This window comes from Symphalangus syndactylus, chromosome 3, assembly GCF_028878055.3.
Source record: "Symphalangus syndactylus isolate Jambi chromosome 3, NHGRI_mSymSyn1-v2.1_pri, whole genome shotgun sequence".
NCBI lineage: Eukaryota > Metazoa > Chordata > Mammalia > Primates > Hylobatidae > Symphalangus > Symphalangus syndactylus.
In genome coordinates, this window is record NC_072425.2 from 77,882,350 (window position 1) to 77,902,813 (window position 20,464).

General features: G+C 49.9%; 1 long non-coding RNA gene across 1 annotated transcript; it reads left to right on the forward strand.

The window, feature by feature from the left end:
• Positions 1–1,370: 1,370 nt before the first annotated feature.
• Positions 1,371–5,123, forward strand: LOC134736305 (uncharacterized). Its single transcript, XR_010120235.1, has 3 exons — positions 1,371–1,457; positions 3,178–3,344; positions 4,207–5,123. It is a non-coding gene; the product is annotated as an uncharacterized lncRNA (long non-coding RNA).
• The last annotated feature ends 15,341 nt before the right edge of the window (positions 5,124–20,464 follow it).

Below are 20,464 nucleotides of genomic sequence, written 5' to 3' on the forward strand. Positions count from 1 at the left end.
AGGAGCGCTCAGAGGGAGTGCCTCTGTGCAGCCGGAGCCAGATGGGTGAACCTCACTCAGGAGGAAGCACTGGGACCCTCTCTGCTCATGCTGGGTCCCCTGCCTCCCGCTAGGATCCCCACACCCAGGTCCTTCTGGGCCTCTGCTGCACAGATCAGGTCTGGAAGGCTCCCTGGAGGAGGCGGCGCTTGGACTTGGACATCAGCCTGCAGAGCGGGCTTCCCTCACAACCCTGGGAAGACAGAACTCCTCAGCGGGTTGATGTGGGGGAGGGTGAAGCCTCCCTCCAAGGCACCAGCCCAGTGCTGGGGGCGACACAGAGAGCCAGAAGCTGGCAGGGACCGGAGGCTCTGCCCCCCAAGGGCTTTACATGCCGAAGCACCCCTGGCCGAGCTGGGACCCAGGGTCAGCCCAGGCAGGCCGTGAGAAAGGAGACTGTGGGCCCCACCCCATCACACAGGGAGGAGGTGCTGTGTCTGCTGGGGGGGCAGCTGCCCCTCTCTGGGCCCTTTGGGAGGGAAGAGGCTTGGTGAGGTAGAAAGCCCAGCCCCAGCCAGCAGCGTTGCCTTCTCAGAGTGGCAGCCCTTTGTAACCCGGGGGCTCCCTGCAGGGCCTCTCCTTGTTTTCTCACCATGGGGCAGCATTTGGGGGCCTCTTGAGGGACCCCCTAGATGCTTCTACTCAGAGCCCCCAAAGCCAAGGAGCCTCCACTAATCTGTCTGCAGCCTCCCCTGCCGGTTCTCACTACCCAGGGTTCAGTGGCCTGGGGGCTGACAGAAGGGGTCGCCTCTGCTAAGGCCCCTCCCAGCGCCTCCCTGGCTCATCCAGCCCAGCTCCTTCCCACGCTGGCTCAGGCAAAGTGCTCTGGTCACCAGGAACCCTTCCTGACCAGCCCCGGCCCCTTCTTGCCTTCGCCCCACCTGGCCTCCCCTGGAGCCCTGGCCTGGGTGCTGGGCCTGCTGGGTCCAGAGCCCACCCCGCCCTGAACAACTCCGAGCCTCAGCCACCCTCAGTTCTTACCCTTTCACAGCTGGGGAGTGGAGCCTGGGCCTGAGGTCTCCTGTGCGCCTCTCTGCGTCGGCGCTGTGGGCCTCTCTGCGCCTGCGCCGGCGCTGTGGCCCTGCCTGCGCCGGAGCTGTGGGCCTTTGCGAGGGCGGAGCTGCAATCTCCTCAGCACACACCCGGAGAGCATCGCCAGGGCGGAGCTCAGTTCTCTGCACAGACTTCGGAGATAAAGCGAAGGCGGAGCAGTGTTCTCAGCACAAACCCGGGTGGGCCGGGGGCACCGCGAGGGCGGAGCTGCATTCTGCCCAGCACAGACCTTGGGGCACTGCCTCGCTTTGGGACAACTCGGGGCCGCATCAACGGTGAATAAAATTCTTCCTGTTTGCAGCCCTGTTTGCGGTTGGTGGCAGCGATGGACACTGCAGCCAGCCATAGCGTATAAAGGCGTCGGGGTAAGTGCGCTATCCAGGCTGCACTGCGGGTGGCCTGGGATGGGTTGGGGGCCCTATCTCAGGCGTCACTGCCCGCCTTGGTTGGCTGGTTGGGTGTGCTATCTGGGGCTGTGCTGCCTGCACGAGAGGGGGCGGTTTGGGGGCCCAAACCGGGGCTGCACTGCCCTTGGCGGGGAGCCGGTTGGGGGCACTATCCTAGACTATGTTGCTGGCAACAGTGAGGTGGGCTAACTGTGCTATCCGGGGCTGCACTGCGTGGCTGTTGGGGGGGTGGCAGTTTTGGGTTGAGGGCGCTATGGGGTGCTGCAATGCCCATGGTGTGGGGAGGCGGGGCGGTTTGGGTGTGTTGGGTGTGCTATTGTGGAGGGGGGCGACACTGCTGGTGGTAGGGGGCAGGGTGGGTTGGGGGCCATATCAGGGGCTGCGCTAATTGCTTTAGCCAGGATTTCTGGTACTATGTTAAACAACAGTGGTCACAGTGGGCATCCTTATCATGTTCCAGATCTTAGAGGAAAAGCTTTTCATTTTTCCCCATTCCATATGATCCTAGCTATGGGTGTCTTTCCTGAAGTTTTTATTACATTGCGGTATGTTTCTTCTGTACCCGTTTCTTTGAGGATTTATAGCATGGAGGGTTGTTGAATTTCATCAAATGCTTTTTCAATTTCAGTTGACATGATCATACTGTTTTTGTCATTTATTTGGTTGATATGATGTATCACATTGCATGTTGAGTGACCCTTGCATCCCAGGGATACATCCCACTTGATCATAATGAATTATCTTTTTAATGTATTACTGAATTTGAGTCACTGGTATTTTGTTGAGGATTTTTGCATCAATATTAGAGATACTGGCCTGTAGTTTCCTTCTTTGATGGCTTTGTCTGTTTTTGGTATCACAGTAATAATGGTATCATAGAATAAGTTTGGAAGTATTCCCTCCTGTTTTTCAAAATAGTTTGAGTAGGATTCGTGCTAGCTCTTTAAATTGTTTGGTGTGGAGCCATCAGCAGTGAAGACATCAGTTCCTGGGCTTTTCTTTACTGGGAGACTTTTTCTGATGGCTTCAATCTCATTACTTGTTACCAATCTGTTCTGGTCTTGGATGTTTTCATTGTTAAGCCTAAGTAGGTTGTATGCATCTAGGAATTTGCCAATTTCTACTAGGCTTTCCAATTTATTGGCATATAATAGCCAGTTATGATCCTTTGAATTTCTGAAGTATTAGTTGTAATGTCTCCTTTTTTTAATCTGTTGATTTTATTTATTTGAATCTTGTCTCTTTTTTCTTAGTTAGCCTGGTTAAAAGTTTGTCAATTTTGTTTAGCTTTCCAGAAAATCAACTTTTCGTTTAATCTTGTGTGTTTTTTATTTCAATTTTATTTCTGCTACGATCTTATTTATTTTCTTATTTTCGGTTTAGTTTGTTCTTACTTTACTAGTTCTTTAAGATGTATTGTTTATTTGAAGTTTTTCTTTTGTTTGGATGGTAGGCACTTATAGCTATAAATCTCTGCCTTTGTACTGCTTTCTGTGTAAAAAGTTTTGGTATGCTGTGTTTTCATTACCCTTTGTTTCATGAAATTTTTGAATTTCTGTCTTAGTATCTTCATTGACCCACTAGTCATTTATTCAGGAGGGTAGTGTTTAACTTCCATGTGATTGTATTGTTTCCAAAATTACTTTTCTTATTGATACCTAGTTTTATTTCTTTGTAGTCAAAGAAGATGGCCACGGAGACAGCAGTGTGGTCAGAGTGGTAGGAGCCAGCCATCAGCGAGAGCTGCTCCGTGCCTGGCTGCTGGGTGCTAGAGCCTGCAGCCCACTGGCTCGTCTCACTGTGATTGGTGGTGGCAGTGACAAAGACTGCAGCACGACCAGAGTGGTAGGACAGGGGCTATCCAGGGCTGCACCTTTCACAGTGTGGGGTGGGTTGGGGGCACTATCCAGGGTGTCCTTGCCTGCGTTAGGGGTACTGGTTGGTAGCACTGTACAGGGCTGCACTGCCCACGGCAGGGAGGGTGGGTTTATGGGCGCTTTCTGGGGCTGCAATGCCCATGGAGGAGGACAGGTTAGGGCACTATCCGTTATACACTACTGGCGGCATTGGAGGATGGAGGTAGGGGGTGCTATTGAGGGCAGGACTAGCCGTGGAGGGGGAGCGAGTTCGATGCTATCAGGGGCTGCACTGCTGGTGGTGGTCAGCAGAGTTGGCATCCAAGGAAGGAGTGGTTCTCCTCTCCATGACTCCACACTCCAGAGGGCGATCTACTCTTGGTCATACTGGAGTGCGGCAAGTGCGCAGCATTTGCGTGGGAATCCTGAGCATGGCAGAGCCCCCACACCCACCTGTTCCTGGGCCTGTGCACTCTGAGTCTGTGCCTCAGAGGCTGCCAGGCACCCCTAGGGACACCACGGGGAACAGGGCCCTGTGCGTGGAGGCATCTGGAACAGGAATTGGCACCTGGGTGCGGAGGGCTGGCTGGGTCTGAATTTTTCTGCTTCTCCTGCTCCCCGAGGAGTGCAGCCCCAGTGGGCCCAATGTTTCCTGTGGAGTGGGGAGCTGGGTGCTGTGGGGACTCCAGCACCCACCCCAGACGCCAGTTCCCAGCTAGCTTGGGCCAAAAGGAGAGGCTGGACTTTGGAGGGTGGGTGTGAGTGCCTTTGCTGAAACTGGCCCCTTCCACTCAGTGGCCGGCATGACAAGTTGAGGCTCTAACCTTTCCACCCCTCACATCTACCTCTAGGCTTTTCTGGCTTTTCCCACCCAGCTGCTCCATGCCAGGAGGAGGAGGAGACACCTAGAGCCTGCGACACCACGGCTCGCCTCGCTGCTGGTGGGTGGCAGCGACGGAGACTGTAGTGTGCCGGAGCAGTAGGAGAGCGGCCGTGCTAGGAAGGCAGGCGGCTGCAGCCAGGGTTGGGGGTCAGGCTTACAGCGATGGACGGGCTGCAGCAGTGGCCAGGTGTAGGATCCTTGTAGGGAGGGCTGGTGCATTGGCAATGGGCCTGGCCTTGCCTTGCCCCTGCCGTGGATCTGGCCCTGTACTGCCCTGCCTTGCCCTGTACCTGCCCTACTGTTACCTGGACTGTCTCGGCCCTGTCCTGTTCTGGTCCCATCCTGACCCTGTCTTGGCCCTGTGCTACCCTGTCCCTGCCCTGGTCTTGCCTTGGCACTGGCCCTGCCCTGAACCTGCACTGGCCTGGGCTTGGCTCTGGCCCTGCCCCTTGTCCTGACCCTGGTCCTGTCATGGCACTGGCCCTGCCAATGGTCATGGTCCTGCTCCTGTTCTGGCCCTGACCTGGCCTTGGACATATTCTGGCCCTGCTTTGGCCCATCCCTGCCCTGGCCCCACCATGGGCCTGCCTGTTCTGCCCTCTCCTGGCACTGACCTTGCCCTGTCATGGCCCAGTGGTGCCATTGCCCTGCCTTACCCTGCACTGGTTGTGCCTTGGCCCTGCTTGGTGCTAGCTGCTTCCTGGACCTGCCCTGACCCTGCCTTGGCTTTTGCCCTGCCTTCACTATGGCCTGGCCCTGGCTCTAGCCCTGGTCCTGCCATATCCCTAGCCCTGCTCTTATCCAGGCCCTGCCCCTGCTGCTGCCCTGGCCCTGGCCTGGAACCTGGTCCTGTCAAGGACCTGCCCTGACTCTGCCATGGCCCTGGCCCTGCTCTGCCAGGCCCAGAGCAGGGCCAGGACAGGTACCTGGCAGGGCTAGGGTCTGGGACAGGGCCATGGCAGGGCCAGGGCCACAACCAGGTCTGTGCTATGGCCAGGTCCAATACGGTGCCCAGGTGAGGCTAGGGTGAAGGCCAAGGTAGGGCCAGGGCAGGGTCCAAGCCAGGCTAGGGCCAAGGCAGGGCCAGGGCAGGAAAGGCAGGGCCAGGAAAGCATAGGGCCAAGACAGGGCAGGGCCAGGCCAGTGCCAAGACCTGGGCAGGGCCTGGGAACAGCTAGGGCAGGGCCAGGGCCATGGCCACGGCCTGGGCAGGACCAGGTTTGGGGCAGGAGCAAAACAAGGGCAAGGACAGTGCAGGATCTTGGCACAGCCAGGGTCCAGGACAGTGTCAGGGCAGGGCCAAAGCAGGGTCTGGGCCATGGTAAGACCAGCAACAGGTCTGGGGCTAGGCCAGTGACAGGACCAGAGTCAGGGCAAGGGCCAGAGCAGTGCAAGGCCAGGGTGGGGCCAGGCATTTCAGGGTCAGGGCCAGGGGAGAACCAGGTCCTGGCCCTGACCCAGACCCTTTCCTGGCTCTGCCCTGGCCTTTTCCTGGCCCTGAGCTGGCAGTGGTCTGCCCCTGGTCTTGCCATCAGCCTGCCGTGCTGTGCTCTGATGTGTCATCACCCTGCCCTGGCCCTACTCTGCCTTTGACCCTGCCCTGGCCTTACCTTGGCCCTCACCCTAGTCTTGGCTAGGCCCTGCTCTGGAGCTGGCCCTAGCCCAGACCTGGCCCTAACCCTGGCCCTGGTCCTGAAGTGGACTTGGAGGTGTCCTGGCCCTGGCGTGACATGGCTCTGCATTGGCCTGTCCCTGCCCTGCCCCTACCAGCGCCTTCCTGCCCTGCCCTGCTCTGACTCATCCCTGGCTCAGCCCTGGCCCAGCCTTGGCCTTGGCATTGCCCCTGGTCCTGCCATATTTCTTTCCCTGTCCCTACCCTGGCCTTGGCCCTGACCCTCACCTTGCTCTGGCTCTGCCCTTGCCCTAACGCAGCCCCTGGCCCTGTCATGGCCCTGGCCCTTCCCTGCTTGAGACCATGCCCTGGTTCTCCCCTGGCCCTGACCCTGAAATGCCTGGCCCCACCCTGGCCTTGCACTGCTCTGGCCCTTGCCCTGACTCTGGTCCTGTCACTGGCCTAGCCCCAGACCTGTTGCTGGTCTTACCATGGCCCAGACCCTGCTTTGGCCCTGCCCTGACACTGTCCTGGACCCTGGCTGTGCCAAGATCCTGCACTGTCCTTGCCCTTGTTTTGCTCCTGCCCCAAACCTGGTCCTGCCCAGGCCGTGGCCATGGCCCTGACCCTGGCCCTGGCCCTGCCCTAGCTGTTCCCAGGCCCTGCCCAGGTCTTGGCACTGGCCTGGCCCTGCCCTGTCTTGGCCCTATGCTTTCCTGGCCCTGCCTTTCCTGCCCTGGCCCTGCCTTGGCCCTAGCCTGGCTTTGACCCTGCCCTGGCCCTACCTTGGCCTCCACCCTAGCCTCACCTGGGCACCGTATTGGACCTGGCCAAGCACAGACCTGGTTGTGGCCCTGGCCCTGCCATGGCCCTGTCCCAGACCCTAGCCCTGCCAAGTACCTGTCCTGGCCCTGCTCTGGGCCTGGCTTTGTCCCTGGTTCTTAGATGACTCTGGCCCTGCCCCTGCCCTTGCCCTTGCCCTTGCCCTGGCACTGGCCTTGGACATGTCCGTGGTCCTAACCATGGCCCTGCCCTGGAGCTGCCACTGTCTTTGCCCTGCCCCGGCCCTGGCCCTTCCACAGCCCCAGCCATAGACCTGCCCTGGTTGGTCGTGCCCTACCTTAACCCTGTGCTACCCTGGGCGTGCTCCACCCTGCCCTGGCCCTGCCTTCCCTTTGACCTTGCCCTGACCCTGCCTTGGCCCTCACACTGGCCCTAGCACAGACCTGGTCCTTTCTTTGTCCTTGGCCTGGTATTGACCCCTGCTCCTGACCCTGGTCCTGCCATGGCCCTGGCCTTGCCAATGATCCTGACAGCCCTGGCCCTGTCTTGGCCCTGGCCCTGAACTGGCCCTGCCCTGACCCTGGCCCTGAAGTGGATTTGCAGTTGTCTTGTCCCTGATTTAACCTGGCCCTACCATGGCCCTCTCCCTCCACTGGCTCTTCCCTGGTCTTCTGCTGACCCTGACCTAGACCTTGGCCCTGCCCTAGCCTTGTCCTAGGCCTGGCCATGGCCCTGCCTCTGCCCTGGACCGGCACTGGCACTGGCATGGACCCTGGCCCTGGCCCTTCGCTACTTAAGGCCATTTGCTGGCCCAGCCCTGGTCCTGACCCTGTCCTGGCCCTAATTTGGCCTGGCTCTACCCTGGCATGCTATTCTGGCCCTAGCCCTGACCCTGTCCCTGTCCTGGCCCTAGCCCCGTTGCTGATCCTGCCATGGCCCTTGTCCTGACATTGCCCTTTCCTGGTCCTGGCCCTGGCCCTGTCCCAGCCCTTCTCTGGCCCTGGTCTGAACCCTGGCCCTGCAATGGACATGCCTTGGTCCTGCCCAGACCCTGGCTCTGGCCCTACCTCTGCCCTGGCGATACCCTTGCCCTGGCCTGGACCCTGGTCCTGGTCCTTGTCCTGCCCCAGCCGTGGCCCTGGCCCTGCCCTGCCTGTGCCCTGTTCTATCCTGGACTGGCCCTGCCATTGCCTGGTCTTGCCATTGCCCTGCCCTAGCCTGCCCTGCTTGTGCCCTAGATCTGCCCTGGCCTTTGCCCCGGTCTTTGTTCTAGCCTTGACTCAGTCCTGGACCTTCCCTGACCTTGCCTCAGCCCTGGCACTACCCTGGCCTTGCCTTGGCATTTGCCCTACTCTCTCTATGGCCTGGCTCTGGTCCTGACCTGCTCTGCTGTTGTTCTGTTCTGGCACAGCCCTGGTCCTGGCCCTGGCCCTGCCATATCACTGGCTCTGGTCCTGCCCTTATGTAGGCCTGACCCTGCCCCTACCTTGGCTTTGGCCTGGACCTTGGCCATACAGTGACCCTGCCATCACCCTTTCCTGGCCCTGGCCTGGAACCTGGCCCTGCCAAGGACTCACCCTGGCTCTGTCATAGCCCTGGCCCTTTCCTGGATTTGGATGTGTCCTGTCCCTTATTTGCCCCGGCCCTTCCCTGGCTCTGCCATACCCCTTCTCTGGGGTAGGGCCAGGGTCAGGACCAGACCAGGGCAGAGTCAGGACCAGGGTAGGGCCATGGTAAGGCCTGAAGATGGGAAGGGCCAGGACAGCAGCAGGACCAGGGAAGGGTCAGGGCCAGGGATATGGTAGGACTAGGGGCAGAGCCAGCACTAGGGCTGAGCCAGGGCAGAGCAGGAGAGATTACATTAGGCTATTACGTAAAATTTTTTATTTTAGATTTTTAAGATAACTATAGTAGCAGTAATAATGTCTATACTATGTTGTTTGTAATAGTAATAATATTTGCAGTAAATAATCACTAAATTTTAACTAATACTATCTTTGCTTCCAGTAGTGTTCTATGAGTATAATTTTATCAATATGTAAATATGTGAGGCATTGATTCTCACAATAATCCTATGTGCTAGGTACTTAAAGCATCCCCATTTTCCAAACGTAGGAAACAGGCAGACAGAAGTTAAATACTTGCCCAGATTACTCCTGTAATCCCAGCACTTTGGGAGGCCAAGGCAGGCAGATGGCTTGAGCTCAGGAGTTTGGAATCAGCCTGGGCTACATCGTAAAACCCCATCTCTACTAAAAATGCACAAAAAGAGCTGATTTAAGTTTCTCGTAGGATTCTGGTTATAAAACACTGGTCAAACACACAGGGCATGGATAGGGCAGGGCCAGGGACAAGGTCAGGCCAGGAAGGGGCCAGGGCCAAGGCAGGGCCAGAGCTGGACTTGGAGGTGTCCTGGCCTGATTTGCCCTACCCCAACGTTGGCCCAGCCCTGCTCTGGCACTTCCTGTCATGCCGTGTCCCTGGCCTGAGCATTGGCCCTGGCCCTGTCCTGCTTCTGGCCCTGCCCTGGAGTTGACCAGGCACTGCCATGGCCCAGTCCTGCATTGCCCTGCCCTCCTCTGCCCTGGCACTTCCATGGCCCTGCCTGGGCCCTAGCTCTGCCTCGACTCTGGAGCCGCCCTGACCCTGCTCAGCCCTGGATCTACCCTAACTCTGCCTTGGTGTTGCCCTCCCATCTCTATGGCCTGGCTCTGGCCCTGCCTTGCACAGGCCATGCTCTGCCCTGAGTGTCCCAGCCTGGGCCCAGCCCTGGTCCTACCATATTCCTGGCCCCAGCCGTACCCCTGTTCTGGCCCTGACCCTGCCATGGCCCTCTCCTGGCCCTTCCTTGGTCCTGCCCTGCCCTTCCATGCCTGGCCATGCCCTCACCTTGCATTGGCCCTGCACTGGTCCTGCCCTACCCTGGCACTGCCTTGGCCCTGGCCCTGCCTTCTCCCTGGCCTTGCCCTTGCCCTGCCCTGGCCTGAACCCAGGCCTACCGAGTCCATGAAATGGCCCTGGACCTGCCTTGCCATCGTCTGTCCTGGCCCTCTATTGTCCCCACCATGCTCTGGTCCAGCACTTGCCCTGGCTCTGTTGCTAGTCCTGCCACTGCTATGGCCCTGCCCCATTTTGGGCCATGCCCTGTACTACCCTAGTCCTGCCCTGCCTTCAGCTTGGCCCTACCATGGCCTTCTCCTACCCTGGCCTGGCCCTACCCTGGCCTTTTCTACCCTGGCCTTGCCCTTCCCTGGTCTTGCCCTGCCCTGGCCTTGGCTTTGCCTTGTCCTGGTCCTGGTTCTGCCCTGGCCCTGCTTTTGTTCTGGATCCTCTCTGGTTCTGCCTTCTCCCTGGCCCTGCCCTTGCTCTGGCCCTGTCCCTGGCCCAGACTTGACCCTGGCCCTGGCCCTGTCAATCTCCAGGACCCACACTGGCCATGCTCGGCCCTGGCCCCTCCTTTGGCCTTGCCCTGGCCCTGCCTTGGCCCTGTGCTATCTTAATCCTGCCCTGGCCCTAAACTCGCCCTGGCCCTACCCTCACCCTACACTGGCCCTGCCCTACCCTGGCCTTGCCCTGCCCTGGCCCTGCCTATGGCCTGCCCTGGCTCTGGTTCTGCCCTGGTCTTGCCCTTGCCCTGGACCCTCCCTGGCCATGTTTTTTCCATGGTCCTTCTCTGGCCTTGCCCTTGCTCTGTCCCCTTTCTGGTCCTGCCATGTTTCTGGCCCTGCCCTGTCCATGTCCTGGACCTGACTCTGGCCTTGGACCTCCCTGTCCCTGCCCTGCCATACCCTGGACCGTTCCTTGCTCTACACTGACCCTGCCCTGCCTTGGCCCTGTGCTACCCTAGCCCTTGCCTGGCCTTCTGCTGGCCCTGATCCTGCCATGGCCCTGGCCCTGCCGTGTCCCTGCCGTGGCCCTGGTTCTGCCCTGTTTCTGGCCCTGGCCTTGATCCTGTCATGTCCCTGGCTGTGACCCTGCCCCTGGCTTTTCTCTGGCCATGACCCTTCCCCAGTTCTGTCGTATCCCTGGCCATGTCTCAGTTCTGTCCTAGCCCTGGCCTTTCACAGTACTTTGTGCTTAGTAAGGGCTCCATAGTGTCTGTGAGTTGAATGTTGTGTTGATAGTATCTGCCAAAACAGAAAAAAAAAAAACAAAAAAAGAAATGATGAGAAGTTCAAGCTTTGTATATAATACGCCTTGAATTGTAAGTGCCTGTTATTAGTTGTATTACATATAGGTCATGGTTTTGTACCCATAACTCCAAACCATTGCTACTGTTAAAAGAATATATGAATATAGGAAAGAATGTATAAATGTAAGAATGTATGACCTTTCCAAATTAATTTTTATTTTTAGCTCTATTAGATTTTTCTCAGTGTAACAAATGTTTATTCCTATATAATTGAGGGCATATTTCCTGTACAGAATATTCATATTACCTAATTGAAAATTATATAATACAAAAATATAATACTATTTTTAGGGCAGGCATGTTGGCTCCTACCTGTAATCCCAACATTTTGAGAGGCCAAGTTTGGAGAATCATTTGAGGCCAGGAGTTGACCAGCCTGGGCAACATAGTGAGACCTTGCCTTTATTAAATAAATAAATAAATAGGTTGGGCACTGTGGCTCCTGTCTGTAATCCCAGCATTTTGGGTTGCCAAGGCAGGAGGATTGCTTGAGCCCAGGAGTTTGAGGCCAGCCTGGGCAGCATAGCAAGACTCCATCTCTACAAATAATAAAATATTAATCAGGTGCAGTGGTGCGCACCTGGGGTCCCAGCTACCTGGGAGGCTAAGGGGGGAGGTTGGCTCAAGGCTGCAGTGAACTGTGAATGCACCACCGCATTCCAGCCTAGGCCACAGAACAGGACCTTGTCTATAAATAAAGAAATAAGTAAAAATATAAATAAAAATAAGTAAAAAGAAATATAAGTAAATATAAATGTAAATACATATAAATATAAAAATGAATGCATGAAAACAAACAATTTTTAAATTTAACATCACTGAGGGCATCCTATCCATTTCATTTCATGATTCCATTACATCATTTCACTTAGATGAAATGATAAGATGACTTGAGATGAGATGAAATGATGAGATGAAATGACGAAATGATGAAATAAGATGAGATGAAATGATGAGATGAAATTTTGAGATGAAATGATGAGTAGAAATGATGAGATGAAATGATGAGACAAAATGACAAAATTGAAAAGAAACTGAAAGGAGATGAGATGAAATGAGATGAAATGATGAGATCATGGATGAAATGAGATGAAACGAGATGAAATGAGAAGAAATGAGATGAAATGAAATGAAATAATGAAATGATATGAAATAAAGAAATTGAAATGAGATGAGATGACATGAAATAATGAGATAAAATGATGAGATGAAATGAGATGAATGATGAGATGAAATGATGAAATGAGATGAGACGATAAGATGAAATGATGAGATGAAATGAGATGAAAAATGATGAGATGAAAAATGAGATGAAATGAAATAATGAAATGAGATGAAGTTAAATGAAATAATGAAAGGAAATTATGAAATGTAATGATGAAATTGAAATGAGATGAGATGAGATGCAACGAGATGAAATGATGAAATGAGATGAAATGATGAGATGAAATGAGATGATGAGATAAGATGAGATGAAATGATGAGATGAAATGAAATGAGATGAAATGAACTGAGATGTCATGAAATGAGATGAAATGAAATGACATAATGAAATGAAATAATGAAATGAGATGAAATGAAATAATGAAATGATGAAATAATGAAATGGAAATGATGAGATGAGAAGAAATGATGAGATGAAATGATGAAATGAGATGAAATGATGAGATGAAATGAGATTAAATGATGAGATGAGATGTGATGAAATGATGAGATGAAATGATGACATGATATGATGACATGAAATCAGATGAAATAATGAGATGAAATGATGAGATGAGAAGAAATGAGATGAGATGAAATGTGATGAGATGAAATGACATAATGAAATGAAATGATGAAATGGAATAATGAAATGGAATAATGAAATGGAAATGAAATGGAAATGATGAGATGAGATGCAATGAGTTGAAATGATGAGATGAAATATGATGAAATGATGAGATGAGACAAGATGTGATGAAATGATGACATGAAATGATGACATAAAATGAGATGAAATAAGATGTAATGATTAAATGAGATGAAATGAGATGAGATGAAATGGAATGGTGAGATAAAATGATGATATGAAATGAGATGAATGATGAGATGAAATGATGAGATGAAATGAAATGAAATAATAATGAGATGAAATGAAATAATGAAATGAAATTGAAATAAAATTGAAATGAGATGAGATGAAATGATGAGATGAAATGATAAGATGAAATGATAAAATAAAATGATGAAATGATGAGATGTGATGAGATGAAATGATGACATGAGATGACATGACATGAAATAATGAAATGACATGAAATAATGAAATGAAGAAATTGAGAAGATACGAGATGAGATGAAATGATGAGATGAAATGAGATTAAATGATGAGTATAAATGATGAGATGAGATGTCATGAAATGATGAGATGAAATGATGACATGATATGATGACATGAAATCAGATGAAATAATGAGATGAAATGACGAGATGAAATGATGAGATGAGAAGAAATGAGATGAGATGAAATGTGATGAGATGAAATGACAAAGGAAATGATGAAATGGAATAAAATGGAATAATGAAATGGAAATGAAATGGAAATGATGAGATGCAATGAGTTGAAATGATGAGATGAAATTAGATGAAATGATGAAATGATGAGATGAGATGTGATGAAATGATGACATGAAATGATCACATAAAATGAGATGAAGTAAGATGTAATGATGAGATAAGATGAGATGAAATGAAATGGTGAGATAAAATGATGATATGAAATGATGAGATGAATGATGAGATGAAATGATGAGATGAAATGATGAGATGAACTGATGAGATGAAATGAAATGAAATAATGAAACAATGAGATGAAATGAAATAATGAAATGAAATTGAAATAAAATTGAAATGAGATGTGATGAAATGATACTGTGAGTGTCTGAATGTTTGTCCCTCAGATAGGATTCCATAACAAATTGGCTGGGTTCTGAGTGTTTGTCACTCACAAAGGATTCCAGAACACTGCTGCTGGGTTTTTTATTATTATTATTATACTTTAAGTTTTAGGGTACAAGTGTACAATATGCAGGTTGTTACATATGTATCCATGTGCCATGTTGGTGTGCTGCACCCATTAACTCGTCATGTAGCATTAGGTATATCTCCTAATGCTGTACCGCCCCCCTCCCCCAACCCCACAACAGTCACCGGAGTGTGAAGTTCCCCTTCCTGTGTCCGTGTGTTCTCATTGTTCAATTCCCACCTATGAGTGAGAACATGCGGTGTTTGGTTTCTTGTCCTTGCGATAGTTAACTGAGAATGATGGTTTCCAGTTTCATCCATGTCCCTACAAAGGACATGAACTTATCATTTTTTATGGCTGCATAGTATTCCATGGTGTATATGTACCACATTTTCTTAATCTAGTTTATCGTTGTTGGACATTTGGGTTGGTTCCAAGTCTTTGCTATTGTGAATAGTGCCACAATAAACATATGTGTGCATGTGTCTTTATAGCAGCATGATTTATAGTCCTTTGGGTATATGCCCAGTAATGGGATGGCTGGGTCAAATGGTATTTCTAGTTCTAGATCCCTGAGGAATCACCACACCGACTTCCACAATGGTTGAACTAGTTTACAGTGCCACCAACAGTGTAAAAGTGTTCCTATTTCTCCACATCCTCTCCAGCACCTGTTGTTTCCTGATTTTTTAATGATGGTCATTCTAACTGGTGTGAGATGATATCTCATTGTGGTTTTGATTTGCATTTCTCTGATGGCCAGTGATGATGAGCATTTTTTCATGTGTTTTTTGGTTGTATAAATGTCTTCTTTTCAGAAGTGTCTGTTCATGTCCTTCGCCCACTTTTTGATAGAGTTGTTTGTTTTTTTCTTGTAAATTTGTTTGAGTTCATTGTAGATTCTGGATATTAGCCCTTTGTCAGATGAGTAGGTTGCAAAAATTTTCTCCCATTCTGTAGGTTGCCTGTTTACTCTGATGGTAGTTTCTTTTGCTGTGCAGAAGCTCTTTAGTTTAATTAGATCCCATTTGTCAATATTGGCTTTTGTTGCCATTGCCTTTGGTGTTTTAGACATGAAGTCCTTGCCCATGCCTGTGTCCTGAATGGTATTGCCTAGGTTTTCTTCTAGGGTTTTTATGGTTTTAGCTCTAACATGTAAGTCTTTCATCCATCTTGAATTAATTTTTGTATAAGGTGTAAGGAAGGGATCCAGTTTCAGCTTTCTACATATGGCTAGCCAGTTTTCCCAGCACATTTATTAAATAGGAACTCCTTTCCCCATTGCTTGTTTTTGTCAGGTTTGTCAAAGAGCAGATAGTTGTAGATACGTGGCATTATTTCTGAGGGTTCTGTTCTGCTCCGTTGATCTATGTCTCTGTTTTGGTACCAGTACCATGCTGTTTTGGTTACTGTAGCCTTGTAGTATAGTTTGAAGTCAGGTATCATGATGCCTCCAGCTTTGTTATTTTGGCTTAGGATTGACTTGGTGATGCGGGCTCGTTTTTGGTTCCATATGAACTTTAAAGTAGTTTTTTCCAATTCTGTGAAGAAAGTCATTGGTAGCTTGATGGGGATGGCATTGAATCTGTATATTACCTTGGGCAGTATGGCCATTTTCACAATACTGATTCTTGCAACCCATGAGCATGGAATGTTCTTCCATTTGTTTGTATCCTCTTTTATTTCATTGAGCAGTGGTTTGTAGTTCTTCTTGAAGAGGTCCTTCATGTCCCTTGTAAGTTGGATTCCTAGTATTTTATTCTCTTTGAAGCAATTGTGAATGGGAGTTCACTCATGATTTGGCTCTCTGTTTGTCTGATGTTGGTGTACAAGAATGCCTGTGATTTTTGTACATTGATTTTGTATCCTGAGACTTTGCTGAAGTTGCTTCTCAGCTTAAGGAGATTTTGGGCTGAGACAATGGGATTTTCTAGATATATAATCATGTCATCTGCAAACAGGGACAATTTGACTTCCTCTTTTCCTAATTGAATACCCTGTATTTCCTTCTTCTGCCTGATTTCCCTGGCCAGAACTTCCAACACTATGTTGAATAGGAGTGGTGAGAGAGGGCACCCCTGTCTTGTGCCAGTTTTCAAAGGGAATGCTTCCAGTTTTTCCCATTCAGTATGATATTGGCTGTGGGTTTGTCATAGATAGCTTTTATTATTTTGAGATACGTCGCATCAATACCTAATTTATTGAGTGTTTTTAGCATGAAGTGTTGTTGAATTTTGTCAAAGGCTTTTTCTGCATCTATTGAGATAATCATGTGGTTTTTGTCTTTGGTTCTGTTTATATGCTGGGTTACATTTATTGATTTGCCTATGTTGAACCAGCCTTGCATCCCAGGGATGAAGCCCACTTGATCATGGTGGATAAGCTTTTTGATGTGCTGCTGGATTTGGTTTGCCAGTATTTTATTGAGGATTTTTGCATCAATGTTCATCAAGGATATTGGTCTAAAATTCTCTTTTTTGGTTGTCTCTGCCAGCCTTTGTTATCAGGATGATGCTGGCCTCATAAAATGAGTTAGGGAGGATTCCCTCTTTTTCTATTGATTGGAATAGCTTCAGAAGGAATGATATCAGTTTCTCCTTGTACCTCTGGTAGAATTCGGCTGTGAATCCATCTGGTCATGGACTCTTTTTTATTGGTAAGGTATTGATTACTGCCACAATTTCAGAGCCTGTTATTGGTCTATTCAGAGATTCAACTTCTTCCTGGTTTAGTCTTGGGAGGATGTATGTGTCAAGGAATGTATCCATTTTTTCTAGATTTTCCAGGTTTTTTGAGTAATATCTTTTTCAAAATTCTGTGTTTCGTTTATGTACCTTATGTTCTTAATTAGTGTTGCTGCTAATATCAAAAATTATTTTCTTATTTTAATCTTTTGTCTTCTGTTATTCCTTTAAGTATATTTCTTAAATTTGTTATGCTTTTTGTTTATTTTATGCTTTTTCTAGGTTTTCAGGTGGATGATTTAGTTGTTTTATTAGATTTTCAGTTTTTTTAAAAAAACATGCTTAAAGTTAGAAATATACCTCCAATTGGTGCTGGCTTTGACGAATACAATATGATGTTGATTATTTAGAATGCATTGATTACTCCTTGGTTGTCTAATTCATGACCTACATTTGAAAACATGACTAAATTTATATTTTTTTGTTGAATGTACTGTGTATACTTTTAGATAAAGTTTATTGACCATGTTATTTATACTTTTTTCAGCTTTTTTACTTTTGTCTTTCAATATTTCGGTACTAGTTAACTAAAGAACTAATTAAAATTAATTTTCCACCTATTTTCCCTATCCTATTTGTTTAAATTAAAATTTCAAAGTTATACTTTTAATTATATTTATGTTACAGATTTTCATATTTTCAGGTGAATTTTTCTTTACCACTGTTCCTTATAAAGTCATTTTTGGTATCCTGTGATTGACCCTTCAAATGGTGATGAACAGAAATAATAAAGCAAATGAAGCATGATGATGAGAAAAAATGAGAAGACAGAAACCAATCAATGTGTCCATTTACTTGAAATTTAACTGCATAAGAGCAATGATAACAAAAAAAACCCCAGAGAGTTATTTTTCAAAACTATATAGAAAGTGAGATTACACACATGCACACACACACACACAGATACAGGCCCCAGGTAAACACCAGGCTCCTCAAGAACTCAGGCCCCAGGTGAACACTGAATTCCAGGTGTACATTAGGCCCCGGGTTGACTCTCAGGCCCCAGATGGACACCAGGCCCCAGGAAGGTAACCAAGCTCATGGTATATGGCTCCAGGTGGATACACAGGATCCAGGTAGAAATCAGGGACAAGTGGGCACCAGGCCCCAGAAGGATACCTAGGCCCCTAGTGTCCTCAGGCCCCAGGTGGACAGTAGGCCACAGGTGAACTCATCTTCAGGTGGACATCAGGTCTTAGGTTGACCCCTAGGCCACAGGTGGACACTGGTCATAGGTTTACCCCTAGGCCCCAGGTGGACACTGGCCCCAAGTGTCTAGTATCCTAAAAGCTAGAGTGGGAAGCCCCACTGGGCACTGTGGCCAGGCCTGCCATGTCTCCTTGTTCAGCTGCCACATTCTGAGGGGGATGGTGGGAGGTGTTAGCCCACAATCTAGGTTTGTGTTACTTCATTTTATTTCACTTCCACTGAGTGCTGACTCTCCTCTCACCTAATAGATTTACTCTCATCTGCAAGTGGTTCAAATGCGAAGGTTTACTGAAGATTTAAAGAGTGTTATCACAGTTGGGATGATTTAAACAAACAGTACACGTTGCATTTTAAAACAATAACTCCCAGAGGATGTGTAGGTTGTTGAACAATGACAAATTTTCAACATTGCTTCCCCTACGTGCTGTTTCCAAATAAGAGATTTTTGATTCCCTACTGATGTCGGATGAAAACTCTAGTATGCAAGCAAAATATCATTTTTTAAGTAAGGGCCCATTAGTATCTTAAATATGCAGAGCTGAGTCTGCAGATGGAGGGTGAGGGGTTTGTTTGATGCATGGAGAGTGGCCTTGGATCTCATCTGCCAGCCCGTCCATCCTGTACCCTCTCAGCCTGGATGCCCAAGCCCCACCTTAGGGTGCACCCCTTCACAGGGCCGCATAGGCTCCAGTCCTCACCCATGAGGTCATCTCCAAATGCCACAGCAACACCTTCTGTCCAGGCCCAGGCCAGGGTCCCAGTATCTCCAGGGGGGCATGGCATCCAGGCATTGTTGAGCCCTGGCCCAATTTCAGGGTCCAGGCTACCCTCTGGGACCTGGACATGGGGAGCAGCTACACAAGGACTCATGCCTGACTTTATGTGTAGCACCTGGAAAGGCACTTTAATCATATTCATTTGTTGCTACACAAAACCTCTGAGGTGGGTGCCTTCCCCATGTCACAGATGGGAACAACAAGACTTAATAAGCCTAAAGAGCATGCTGATGGTTGGATCCTCGTCAGGAAATCAGAATTGGAGTCTGTAGACCCCTACCTGTGACCTCTGTGGCCCGAGGACCCTCTCACACTGGGTCTGTGTTTGCAGGATGTCCTGTCCTTCCCTAAGGGTCTCAGGTTCTGAGGCATGGTGAGGGCTGCTGGAGTCCATCACTGAGCTGCAGAAGGAAATACTAAAGCTAGCCATGCCACCCTCCAGGCAGACACAGGTGGGGTTGAAAATCGAGATGGGGCAGGGCTGCCTGGAGCAGAGGGAGGCAGGTGGAGAATAAGCCACCGAGGAGGGGCTTCCCTGCTATCGCTTTCCAGGGCCATTTCCACTTTCTAGGTGGCATATTGGGGCAGCTCACACAGTCCACCCACACAGCCAGTCCCCAGGGACACAATCCCCAGAGATTGTTCATCTTGGTGACAGGCCCTGTGCCTCTCCAGGAGTCTCTGTGTGTGGGTCCTGCCCAGGTAAGTGTGATATGTCCTTGCTGTCCTCAGCCCAGGGCCCTGGCAGAATCTTCCTTTCTGGCCAGGGTGAAAGCTTTGTTGACCACCTCTAGGATAGGGTGGCCAGCTGGCCCTTGGAGAGCCAGTCATTTCAGGCAATATGCCTTGGCTCTCCTGGCTGGGTGATGGTTGTTGAGGTGACCCACTGGCCCATCTAGCTCTCCTCAGAGACTCCTCATGTGACTCGGGTGGAGGGCAGAATGCTCCATCCCCAGGCTGCTACCCTAGTCCCTGGGCTGGCTGGAATACAGGTTGGCCTGGACCGTCCATCTAGAAGAGGCACAGGCTAAGGGAGCCCCTCTCATCCTGCTGACTCCTGCCTCCACGATTCTGGGGGCCCCATCTTGTCAGCCCCTTCATCGCCAGCCCTTCTCTAGCAGGGACAGGACAGACAGCTCTCCTTTAGCCAATTCCTAAAGGGGGGTTCCAGCACATTTTGAGGAAGGGCAGCAACCCCTGCCCTGGCTGCTGCTGGATCACCCTTCAAGGGAGATAGAGAGGAGCTCTTCTGTCTGGCACCCACTGCAGCAGGAGTTCCAAAAGCTCTAGCGTCCGTGCTGCTTACTCTGGGCCCTCCATGCAAGGAAGCAGCTCCTGCAGCAGGGAGGTTTGGGGGGTCCACTAGGTTCCTCCTCAGCCTACATCCTACCAGAGCTTCAGAAGCCAGTTTGCCCAGCCCTCTGTGCATGGTAAGGATGAAGGGATGAAAAGCAACATTTTTCTAACACCTTCCCACAAATGGCTGCCTCTCAGGAATAATTCTTTCTGGTAATATACTTGTAAAACATTTGGACATTAACACCCAGACAAGAGTGGATGACAGGTCACAGACTAAAAATACCCACACCTGGAACCTCAATTGCCTGCTTAATTGCTACCTTGGGTGGGGGTGTCCTGCTAAGAGCTTTGTTTGTGGCCAGCCTGGGGACGCGTCCTTCCCCTCCTCCCTCTGCACCAGAGCAGCCTCATCTTTTGGCATGGGCTGGGGGTCACATGCAAGGTGGGATCCTAATACCAGCACCCATTAGGTCCCCCCAGTTGGTCGAGGTGAGTGCATGCTTAAGGCAAGCTGGCCAAGGTGCGCTATAGCTAGGGGAAGCTCCTGTGAGGACTGGGAATGCCAGCTCTGCACACGGTCCACTCATGACAGTGATATGATCCT